The following is a 13257-nucleotide window of genomic DNA, read 5'->3' as shown; positions in this document are numbered from 1 at the left end:
AGTGAGATAAGTCAGACAGAGAAAGACAAACACCATATGATCTCACTTACATGTGGAATCTAAAGAACAAAATAAATGAACAAATAAAACAAAAGCAGACTTATAAATACAGAGACCAAACTGATGGCTGCCAGATGGGAGAGGGATTGAGGGGCTAGGTGAAAAAGGTGAAGGAAAAAAAATACAGAATTTTCTTATAGAATTACAGAAAATTCTTTAAAATTTGTAATAGTCTGCAGCCATACCTTGAACATGCCCAATCTCATCTGATCTCGGAAGCTAAGCAGGGTCAGGCCTGGTTAGTACTTGGATGGGATTCCACCTGAGAATACTGGGTGCTGTAGGCTAAAATAAATAAAGTAATAAAATGAAATAAAAATAAGTAATAAATAAAAACATAATCACACATATAAAAATTTTAAGAAACATTTATAGGCTTTTTTTTTTTCTTTCGAATTGGATATGTATGTCCTTTGCCTATCATTCTATGTTATTCTATATGTTAACAGCTTTTTTACTTATTAATATCTAGGAGCTCTTATATAATAGGAAGATTACCTTATTGTCTTAAATGGCCAAACCACTCCTCTACCCTAGTTAATTTTTTTTCACTTTGCTTCTGGTTTTCATTCCATGACGGAATTTTCTTCCCTTTATGGCTTCTTAATTTTGAGTCATAATTAGAAAGGCGTCTCCTACTCCAAGATTATGATAGAGTTCTCCAATGTGCTCATTTAATAATAGTAAAGTTTTTACATTTAATTCTATGATCTACTTGGACTTTCTCCTGTCACCGGCTGGGAGGTTATGGATTTAACTATATTATTTCATTGAAGATTTCTGCAGTTTGTCTTACGTAATGACATGACCATTCCTGGTGAATGATAAGCCTGATATAAACATTAGTGATATGTTTTCTACCCAAGGTATGACTACTCACAATTGGCATTTGTACTGCTGGCTGCTCAGCTGAAGTCTATTTCCTCCATCTTCCCTGCTACAAAGCCCTATCTTTGCTTGGGCAGCTATCCCTTCATGATATGATAAAAGGTAAATCTTCATTAACCTAAGCCTATCATTGTCATTCCATTCTCTTTCTCAGGGGTTGGTTTTAATGGTGACATGTGACCTTATTCTGGCCAACGAGATATGGGAAGTCTGTTGTTAGTCTTCTGAGAAAGTTTTCCTTACTCTTAAAATGAGACCAAAAGGGGAAAAAGATCCCTCTGTTTTCCCTTTTGTGAGGCACTGTCAGTTTTTCATGGGACTCTAGGAACCGTGGCAGCCACTTTTTATCTGAGAAGAGCCATCCAAAGATGAAACCACCTGCTGTGTTTGGCAGAGCAGGACAATGAAAAGAATCTGTATCCTGGTTCGTGTCACTGAGATGTTGAATTAACCACTTTGCTGCTACTCTTCCTTTTGTTATATAAAAACAAATTTTCTTCATAGTTAAGTAATAAACAACGGGTTATCTGTTCATTGTAGCATCCTAATACAGTGGTCCACAAATGTTGCACATAAAATGAAATACAGATCACAGAAACACAGAACCCCCTTGATAAGAGGTCTCAACACTGCTTTCAGGTTGGTTTTGCAGCTTCTCATTTTGATATCTTTAATGCGTCTTCTGGGCTAGCTCCGTGCAATGCTACATGGCAGAATTCGGACCAGAATGTTCATGTAGCTGAGAAAATATTGAAAAATGAAAAAGTAGGTGTATAAAAATTTACAGAATAATTTAAGTTTAAATATTTGACTAATAGTCCAAAGAGAATTTTTTATAATTTTACTTTCCTGGATTTAATAAAAGCAAACATTATTAGTAATACGTTCGAAATCTATTTCTGGAACAAAAAACATTAAAAGAAACATAAAAACGTGTATGAGGATGCACATTTTTCCTTTTGCCACAGGCACCAATATGGCTTGGCAAGGCATTGCTGGATCCTGTTTTTATTTAAAATTGTGATTTCATTCATTATAGTTCTTTTGCATTAATTTTGATTTAAAAAATATTGCATAAAAATAGTATTTATCTTGATTACTGAGTTTTTTGATGCTGCCTTATATGTTGTACCAGAGGTGAATGTCTTGCTTGCCTCATTTTGCTCCCAGGCTGGCCAGCTGCCATATCCCCCAGGCATCAAAATGTGTGCAAGGCTTCTGGATCATGTGACCTGATTCTCTGCTGTCTAACTCTTGGGATATACAGCTCCCCAGTTTTAAAAATGACTAGTTTTCCAGACACTCTCTGGGCTGCTCTTCCTATTTTTCTCCTTGCCTTACTTAGCATCTTCATGTTAGAAACAATGTCCCTCCATCTGCCCCCCATCCAAAGAAAAAAATCCCTGGTTGAATAAGCCCTAACAGAATTTTGTACATGGAACTTGGAAATATGGTTTAGAAATGCAAAAGCCAGTTGTTTATTTTGGATCGAGTAAGCAGATTGTCAGGCCCAAGGCAATATATGTAAAAAGCTCTTTGGAAGTTAAATTTGTTTTATTATAAAGCAAGTGTTTTTATCTTTTCTAATCCATGGGCAAATGAAGTATTTTCTGCAGTCAGGCTGGGACAGGAGACATTTTCAGATAAATGACCTCTTACTGCACTCTAGAGACACCATTCATGCTGCTGCATAGGAACTTGCAAGGAGAGGCGATTTGGAGGAAAAATTGAAAAGAGTCTTTCCTGATACAGTGGTCATTTAGATAAAAGGTTTGGATGAAGTGGTTTTTACATTCAGGCCCAAGACACCTTTTTCATGGGATTCAAATGGGTTGGTAAGTACTATGGTAGAAATAAAAAACTGAAATCAGTGGGAAAATGTCAATTTCTCACTTAGCATTTTGAAATATCTGTTTAGCAGGAGGCTTAAAATGTGGCCACTCTGCCATACAGCTTGTGTATCTGTAAGACAACCCACGGCCCAGCTGAGACTTTGCGCTCCTGTATTTTAGTCTTCTTGCTGCTCAGACTACCAGCTCATTAGTATTTAAATCAGCTCATAAATATTTCCTGGAAATTCACAGTTGCTTAAACTTCACCACTATTTGTCTCCTGTTCTTCTTTAGTCTTACTTAATGCCTTTGTTTCTTAGGCTGCTGACACTGAAAGAGGATAGATTTCATTATATATTAATCTTATTGATGGATAGTGATGAAAAAGGAAAGGAAGTCCTGTTAGAGCATAAAGATGAGAAACAGAGAAAGGATGTAGGAGAAAACTTTACTCCATTTCTTTTATACAAATAAAAATCTAATGATGGACCAAGGAAGTCTGTATAAAATAAGAACAGCCCCAAAGCATATGCCAAGGCAATTCAACCTGAATGAATGTTTCTTTCACATACTCTTTAAAAGCTTTGAAACACAGACGAAACATTTCATTGGGGGCAGGTCCTGGATGTTCCCACTGGGGAGATGGTTGCATGGTTACAAAACCTCTTCTGTTCAACGTAAGAGCTGTATTTCTAATTATAAAATAATGACAGAGAGGGGCCAGTTCCATCATGATTCTGTATGGTTCTTAGCATTCTGCAAGAGTTGAACACTAATACCCATATACAATGCCCACAGCCAGTTCTTTTAAATGAGTGTGAATAAAATTTAACCAATGACAAATGAGAGGAAAATAAATATATCATATTTCATTGAATTTAAAGTGCCACTGATTGTAAGTGCCATTTTTAAATATACACCTAAGAAAGAATAAAGCACTACCCCTTAAACTAGGACATACTATTGATTGTAAGTATATGCTGATTTCAGAGGTGAAAAAAAATGTGAATGATTCTCTTTAGCAGGAGCATATCCACTCTAAGAAACAATGACTTTTCCAATATCATAAACCTGAGAGATATGGGAGAGACACAAGAGTTTGCCCAGGATGGGGGACACTGATGGGGCCTTGTCATTGACAGTTTCATGTCATTCAATCGTGTGCTCTGAAAGTCTTCTAGAGATAAACTTCAGAATACATAGATTGTAAGGTCCATGCAATTAAGATATAAGTTTGGGCTCAGAATCACACAATCTGATTAAATATAGACTAGCTCAGCAGTCCCCAGCCTTTTTGGCACCAGGGACTTGTGCTCCTATGGGATCTGAGGTGGAGCTGAGGCGGCAATCCTAGCTAGTACTGGGGAGTGGCTGCAAATACAGATGAAGCTTCACTTGCTTGCCTGTCCCTCACCTCCTGCTATGTGACCCTGTCCTAACAGGCCATGGACCAGTACCAGGGACCCCTGGTCTAAAAAACTTAGCCTGCCATTCTAGACCCCACAAAATCTGGTCCGAAACTATTTTTTAAAAGTTTTCCCCTATTCTATTTTTCTACATGTAATCTGTATTTCTACCAAACTGAATTATTGAATTTTCATAAATCTCCAGTGTATTATCTCAATTCTCTGTCTTTGCTTATACTTATCTGTCAGGGTGCTTCTCAAACGTGGCACTACTAACATCTTGGGCTGGATAATTCCTTGTGTGGAGGGCTGTCCTGTGCTCTGAGGGATTTTCAGCACCATCGCTGGCTGCTGCCCACTAGATGCTAATAGCACCTCTTTCCAGTTGTAACAGCCCCAAATATCCTCAGACATTGCCAAATGTCTCTGGGGGTAGGAGAAATCACCACTGGTTGAGAACACTGTTTATACGATGCTGGCCTGGTAGCCTAGGGAAGGAAGGCGTGCAAACTTTGGTAACTAATGTTTATCAGCTTGAATCCTGGTCTCTGGGGTGGACATGTGAATTTTACAGCTACTCAGTACCCATTTCCCCTAACAGCATCCCATAACCTTTCTTCATTGTATGTAGACATGATGAGACTTTCAGTTTTGGAGATAGTGTCTCACTCACCCCTCTCCTGGTGAAACGGAGCTTGGCCAATCCCATACTTTCCCCTAGGGCTTTGGCCATCTTGAGCAGAGTGACGGCAAAAATGGCAGTGTTGGCGTGGGATGACTCCTAAGGGAGATGGTAGAGTAATCCCTGCTGTCTTTGTGTCTGTCCTAACGCCTGTCCTTGTTTTAATTTGTGTTTCCAGATTCCTGTCCTTTCTATATGCCAATATTCTGCCAATAAATGACATTTTTGGTTAAACATGCCAGAGTTGTATCGTTGCTTATCTGAAAGGGTACCCAATTGAGAACTGCTATTGACTAGCTTTGTGCTTTGAACCAGTGTCTTAACATGCCCATGCTATGTTTCTCTTCTGCAAAGTGAAAGTAAAAGCTATATGCCTTTTGAAATGCAAAAGATGCCCTCCCCATAATCTCTACTTCTCTAAATCTAGGTTTTGTGCTAAGATCTGGAGATGAATGAGATACTGCCTCTGTCCTTATGGGCTCACTTTCTTTCTCTGACAAAATTAATGGCAGGACCCAGGCAACACAACAGAGTGAAAAGAACATTCTGAGTAAGAACAATACCAGCAGGTCGAACAGCATTGGCTGAAACTGGCCTTTGTCCTCATCATGTCTACATATCACTTCTTTTTTGTGCTTACTCCTTCCTGATGGCCTCCCTCCCTCCAGAGGGAAGAAAAGCCTTCTGTCAGGGAGCTTTATGCATTTATTATTCTATACCCCTTGCCTGTCTAAAGCTGCTGAAGTGTCTCAGATTCTGCAGTACTGCTAGGTTAGCAGCAGAAGCAAATAAAAGAATTCAGGGTCAGCATTTTCTGTTTCTCATCTAACAAACAAGGTCAGGTACTTCTTTGAACAATCCAGTTTCAATAGCTGTGAAATACAAAGAGACAAAGAGGAAAAGGTTTTCCAGAAAGGCTGGTGGTTAGGCACAAGGTAGGTTTAAGTTTTCAGCTTTTGTTGTGGGAGAGGAAAGTTCTCATCCCAGGCTCCGCCTTTTCAGAGTGGGGTAAAAGAATCCGGGTGAAAGGCTCTTTTGTACTCCTTTGCTCTCTGTACTGAAGTGCCAGGTGCAGAACTAGGTTCCCAGGAGAAACAGCATGTCATTGGCATCAAAGTTGATGGCCATTCATCCCAAATCTTACTATTTATCACTACTGCAAACTTGGAGCCTTGAAACAGATGAAAGAGAATGTTGTTACAAGCACGTGGAAGAAGGGGGTGCTCTGGATATCAGAAAAGAGAGCTGAGGTTCTGGCCAGACGGGAACCTCAGTTGAGGGGATTGTGAGTTCCTTGATCTCTCCCCCAGCTATCCTTTGCCAGATGATACCTTTAAATTGAAGGCAACCTACATCCCAAGACACCTTTCTGTGTACCTTTTTTTTTCAACCTCCACGCAGCTTTGACTACAATTATGCATTTTCATTTCAAACACATGACCAAAGAAAGACATTCATTCAGAATACTTTGATTATAATTCTGGTTAACTGAAAAAAATTTTCCATTAAAAATACAGTTTGATGTGCATTCCTAGAAATCAATCCAGGAAGTAATTTATTGGTTAATAGGTTGTGACAGTCTAAGGTGCTGTGACATGATTAAACAGAAAAGGCTTGAATCTTAAGGATACATTAACCTAGATCTGGTGTTGGTTCAGAATCTATTTGCAAAATTAAAAATAAACATAATTTGTGTTGGTTTGTATGTTTTCTTTCCATGTTCATAAAATGAAGAGCTTTTCCTGATCACCAGTTTTCCATACAACAGACAAGTAAACCTCATGGCACTAGCCAGAAATGGTTATAGCTTTGGACCATCACAGCAAACTGGCCTCTTTCAATGGACAGATGGTGACCTCTCATTCGAAATGAAATTGCTAGTCAGTGACATCCATAGCTTCATTAGTATTCATCACCTCCCAGGATGCTGGTAAGATTGTGAAATTTTAATCAAGTAGTTTCTAGAAAATATTCTCCCATATATTTTGGAATTTAACTTTGCATCTTAGCATCCTCGCATAACTGCTCTGTTTCACTGAGGGCCATTGTTTCGAGCACCAACGAACAACTCCCAAGTCCTAACACAAAAAGCCGTGTGCCTTCTATTTCTAACTCTCCAAGGGCATATTTTTCAGTTTCTTATAACAAATTATGTACTTCATGTTATTCTGGCTAATAAAACAAGTGGATAACATTTATTAGAGATTGCTGGGTCAGTTGAAATCATAGGCCCAAGGACAAAGTCATCTCTGTTGGGCTGTCCCTCCTTTAAGAGAATAAGCACTAAACACTCTGTTGTGTGAGGATTGGTTCCTTTTAAAAATGTTTAATGAGAAATGGGAGGAGATATTTAAAAAGAATATCTCTGATAACGGACTAATTTCTAAAATCTATAAAAAATCATACAACTCACCAATAAAAAACAAACAATCCAATTAAAAAACTGGCAGAGAAATTGATCAGACTCTTTTTCCCAAAAAGACATACAGATGGTCAACAGATATATGAAAAGATGCTCAACTTCACTAGCTATTAGGGAAATGCAAATCAAAATCACAATGAGATATCACCTCACACCTATTAGAATGGCTATTATCAATTAGAAAAGAAATAACAGGTGTTGGAGAGGATGTGGAGAAAAAAGCACCCTCATACACTGCTCACGGGAATGTAAATTGGTACGGCCACTATGGAAAACAGTATGGAGTTTCCTCAAAAAATTAAGAAGAGAGCTTCCATATGACCCAGTAATCCCTCTTCTAGGTACCTCCTCTGAAAAATTTGAAACCATTTATTCGTAAAGATAGATGTACCCCTATGTTCACTGCAGCGTTATTCGCAGTAGCTAAGACATGAAGATGACCTAAGTGTCCTTCGATGGATGATTGGATAAAGAAGATGTGGTACATATATATAACAAAATACTACTCAGCCATAAAAAAGATGACATACTGTCATTTGCGACAACATGGATGGATCTTATTTTGCCAAGCAAAATAAGTCAGATGGAAAAGGGCAAGAGCCATATGATTTCACTCATATGTGGGATATCAAACAGAAAGCAACAAATGAACAAACAAAACAAACCAACTCATAGACACAGACAACAGAGGGGAAGCAGGATAGGAGAGAATGTAAAAGGGGTCAAATATATGGTGATGGAGGGAGATTAGACTCTGGGTGGTGTGCATACAATGAATTATAAAATTATGTTATTGAAATTTATATAATGTTATTAACTAATGTTACCCCAACAAATATAATTAAAATTAAAGCATTAAGGAAATACTGAAGGCTCTCCCTGAGCAGAAGAAAAGCGAGACATTAGTACAGATCCCACATTTGCTGTTGTGCATGTTTACCCAGAGGTTCCACAGTACCCTCAAAATCAACACATCTGAAGACAAGCTCATAATCTTCACCCACAAACTTCTTTCCACATTTCCCCTCTCTAGGTGAATGGCACCATCATCCCTGTAGTTGCCCATCCGGACACCTGGGAGTGCCTCTTCCTTTCCCTACTCTAATATTCTATAGGCCAACAAGGCCTGCATCTCTCTCAAAACCATCATCTCTTTATCCCTACTGGCCCTCCCTTACTTCAAAATTCATCATTTCTCACCTGGGCATTTTGACTGGCATTTAGTTCTCCATTTTGTTTTCTTCCATTCTATCTTTCAAATGGTGGCACGAGTAACCTTTCTAACATGCAAAGCCTATCATGTCTCCCTTCTGTCTGGTGTCTCTGTTATCCAGTGAGTAATGCAGTTCTCTGGCATAGTATATGAACAGACTGCTGCCTACTTTTCAGATTCATCTTCTGCTGCTCTTTCTTTTGTGCCAAGTACTCTGGTCATGCCAAACTATCTGAAGTTTCCTAGTTGATCCATGGCCTTTCACATCTTCATTCCTATGTGCGTGCTCTTCATTTATTCATTCCATAAACATTTACTGAGTACCTACTAAAGATGTGCCAGCTACTCTTTCAAGCTTTAGAGGCACAGTAGTGAGCAAAACAGGAAAAAGTCCCTATTGTCTTGGGATTTCTAGTGAGAGGAGAAAATCAACTAGCCTTAAATATACAGAAAAACTCTAAGTCCCCATTTATTGCATCTCATCCCCAGATCCCAATCTTCTCTCCAGGTTAACCACTCACTATTTTTAGGGCTTTGATGTGTATACTATAACATTTCTATGCTCTTAGATACACAAATGTACATAGAGAAATGTAAAATTTATTCACATAAATATCACATAAAATATTCTGTAACTTCCTTATTTTACCCAACACTATATCTTGAAAATATTTCCATGTCAGCATAAAAAAATTTCTTTATTTCAGCTGTACAGCATTCCAGCATGGAGGATACCTGTTTTTGTTGTTGTTTTGCCAGTACCTTGATTTTCCCTGGGGAAACCACCTCCCACACTATTTGTTAACATATCTCATCAACCTCACCTTTTCCTTCTAGGAGCAGGACTATGACCATATTGGGCCACTATGTCATAGGAGTGGTGCAGGGGGGGATGTGTGCCCCTGTCTGGGCCAATGAAAGTCATCTCTGAGACTTTTTCTGGTTGCTAAGCTGATGGTATCCAAGGTCTCCTCTTGTCCTCATGTCTAAACCTGTGAGCCTGGAACATTCCACGAGCCACTTCTATCATTTGTAACAGTCTTCTCCAGAAAGTACTCTGGGATTAGATTTCATCTTACATCTGATTCTATATATCTCCCATATTTTCAAGATTTTTAAATTTTTTTTTAATTTCTGGCTCATGGAGAACATTACCTTTTGCTTTTCAGGTCTGTTTTAGATTTCATAAGATAATTCTTCTCTTACTTCTGTTATATAGTAACTTGCACATTGCCTTGTAATCATCTATGCACCTATCTGCCTCTGGAGTGGCCTCTTTACAGATAAACAATGACTAATTACCTGTCTGCCTTGATTTGGTAGTCACTCATAAATATTTGTAGAATAATTAATTAAATAAAAAGTTGACCTTACATTCACCTTCCCTGTATGGTTCAAGGGACTCTAGTGCTTTTCAAAGTACAAAGTTTTTATCATATTTTGTGAGGGATTAAATTATCATTCAGCAAATAGTTACTGCCCTTATTGATTCCATGAAAACAGTATATTTCCCTTCCCTTAACTTTTGCCTTGGTCATGTTACTACCTTTGGCCAGTGGGATATTAGCAGATAAGATAGGTGGAGGCTTGGGATCTGCTTGGGTGGTAAGCTTGCCATCCTCACACTCCAGCTTTTCTCCATGAGAAGAACTTGCCTGAGGTAGATGCTGGTTCAAGGAGGATGAGAGACATGTGGAACAGATCTGGACCCATCCAACAGGCTGGAACTTAGCCCAACCCAGACAAGCCTTACTCCGGTTTACCTGCAGACTTGCAGGTGACATGCTTACTGTTGTTTACCACTGAGCTTTGGGTGGTTTGTGATGCAATGTTATTGAGACAAGGCCTACTGAGACACGTCTGCATCCAAACTACCTGAGTGTTTATTATAAGTGAGATTTTTGATCCCCATCCTCGATCTCATAATCGATAATCTAGAGTATTTTTAGAAATCTGTATTTTTATAAGATCTCCAGGAGATTCTTACGCATATTTCTGAGCTACAGCGTTTATCACCATGCTATTTTCAGTGATGTCGGAACAGCAGTAGGTTAGCACCCAGAGAGCTTCTACATGGCCTACAAAAAAAAAATTGTCCTGAGAAATTTGGGGCTGTAAAGAAGCCAGAAAACAATATTTTCTCACCGAATCATTTAATTAAAAGGGTGGGAATTGAGAAACTTAAAGGCTTCTTGAGGTGATTTATAAACATAGCATTTCTCAAAAAGCTATCATTTCACGCTGATGCCCAGTAAATCCCTCCTGTTTAAATTTGAATAAGTTAAAACTAACAGGTCTGTAGAACATCAGTGACAGCACAATGTTCATTAATTAAACATGTACTTAGTAAACTCTTACTAAAGATCAGGCATTTGGAGGACAACAGAAAAATCAAATATGCCAAAGAGCTTCCAGTTTAGTTAGCATGTTCCCTCCTTGTGCAGAGGTCGGTGTTTGGGAGTTTCGGAAGAACAAGTGACACCGTTCTTGCCTTCCATATGCTTTCACGGGATGATCTCAATCATATCTTTAGGCGCTCAATCACGTTTCTCACCATTTTTTCTCAAGTGGACCCACCTTGTTCATATCTCATGGAGAGAATTCTTTTTAGTAGTTGTGAGACAAAACAACCTCTTTGCTCAACCCTGGATTCACCTCAGTGCCCTTGCCCCAAGTTCCTTCTTCAATGTACTGCATCCTGCCAGGAAATTCCACCACTCAGCAACCACCCAGGTGGCCAAGACTCCTGAACTCAGGTTCTGCAGTTCCATTTAGTATGCTAGCCCTACCTGGCCAGGAGCATTGACTGTGAACAAGAAACTTTCTCATGGAGCACCATTATAATCATCCTTCAGGTCATGAAACTCATGCCTGGAGAAAGCATCTTCAGTAGGAGACAGAATAAGAGCACTGACATCGACAAAGTGTCTCACTGTAATTAACGTGCTGCAGGAGCATGTATTGATTTGTGTTATTTGTTCATCTGAAGCTTATCTGCTAACCTCAGAAAATGAGTTACTGAAGTAATCTTTGGTCACTGAAAACAGGGCATACAATGTGCTTATTTTTCTCCTAACAATATAACATCATGTACCTAGCAAATTGCCCTGTGTCTTTTTTACATATTACTCATCCGAACCACATCTTTGCCCTGCAAGACTTAACTTCTCAAAGAGACAGCTAGACTCATATAATAATGATGTCATTCTTATTATTTCATAAGGGTAATTCCTAATGGCTTCAAATGTTGTAAAATATAAGCATTTCTAGAATAAGAATTGTGCCCTTGACATGTTATTTTCTACCTGGAGTACCCTAAAAGATATTTAACAACTATTAAATAGAAGAACAGAAACAGTAAGCTTGTGGGCTGAATGTCCCTGTAATTGTTCTCGGATAAGTTAGTACCACTTGGCAGTTCTATTTTCATTACTGAGAGGTCAAATGACAACATTCAAGGACTGCCAGCAGTGATCCAAATGGCATGGCCTAAGGAAGCTCACACTCCCTGTTGGATCTCCTCCCGCATGATGGTCTAGGATTGGAATTACCACTGACACTTGTCCTCAGAGGCAGATGCCCTTGGTGTCCCACCCAGATCCTCTTTTTCTAGGCTGGAGCTCCCACTTCCCTCGACCTCCAGAATTCACTGTGGGTGTTTGCTGCTAACAGCAGCTCACAGCTGCCCCTTTCTTAGGGCACCAGCCCTTAGCCAATGGGTCTCCCCTTGTCCAGAGAAGCCAGGAGGTTATGACTCCTTCTCCCCCCACGGGAGAGTGGCCTGTGACCAATGACTGACCGATAGGGGGTGGTATAAAAGCCCAGTCCTTTGCCTCAAGGCAGAACAAACTATGGTACAATTCGTGCTCTAGAGTTCTCCATGAGATCAGGCTAAGGCTGACCCTAACTACTTCCCTTCCCTTATTCTGCTTCCCCACTCTCTTACAGGTTTATCCTGAGAGTACTCTCTCATTCTGTTAGTACACTGCTTGTCCCCATCTCAGTTTTTGTTTCTGCAGAGCTTGTCCTAAGAAAGATACCCTTCCAAACGGGAGAAAGAAATCTTCCCTAACAATATACTGCTATTGAGAAAAAGGTGGCTGTGTCCTAAACACTAGTTTGAAACTCCTGAGATGCACTTAAACACTATTCGAAGCTGTGAATTGATCAGATACAGTTACAACAGACACTGATGTGGATATAATGTTCATGGACAGAAGCCTTCATTTAAATAGAAATATCTTAAAATCCAGCAGAGTTGCAAATAGGAAACTCATCCTTCATGTAACAGTCACAGTTATTAACCACAGGACAATTCACCTTGATATCAGGCTGGGAAAGAAGGCAAGTCACATGCCATGCTAACACATTTAGGTAATAACAGAGAACAGCAGAACTTAAAGAAGTGAACGACTAAATAATAATAAAAATAATAAAGTAATTGATAATTATTATTCATCACAGGTAGGATGCTATAGGCATTTTATTCAAAGGCCTTGTTCTTTTCACTAACAACTCTATGAACACCCAGTTAGCACAGCGAGGACCCCATTCAAGTGTGACTCATCAAAGACATTGGTCTCCATAGCCACAAAATAATTGGAAGCTGATGGAAAACTCTGACCACGGCTGAAGCGCCTCCCTCTGAGTGAAAAGATCATTTTTTTTCTTTTCAAAACAATTAAGGTAATCATTACTTTCATCTTCCAAAGGCCCTTCTCCTTCTCATTCAAAGCACTCACTGGAGCACTTTT

At 39.2% G+C, this 13257-nt stretch overlaps 1 pseudogene; it reads left to right on the top strand.

The window, feature by feature from the left end:
• Nucleotides 1-231: 231 nt before the first annotated feature.
• On the top strand, nt 232-347 carry LOC111743073 (annotated as a pseudogene).
• Nucleotides 348-13257: the final 12910 nt, after the last annotated feature.

Source organism: Pteropus vampyrus, unplaced genomic scaffold (genome assembly GCF_000151845.1).
Source record: "Pteropus vampyrus isolate Shadow unplaced genomic scaffold, Pvam_2.0 Scaffold106, whole genome shotgun sequence".
Classification (NCBI taxonomy): Eukaryota; Metazoa; Chordata; class Mammalia; order Chiroptera; family Pteropodidae; genus Pteropus; species Pteropus vampyrus.
Note: the sequence above shows the minus strand (reverse complement) of the source record. Positions and strands in the feature narration are given on the sequence as shown.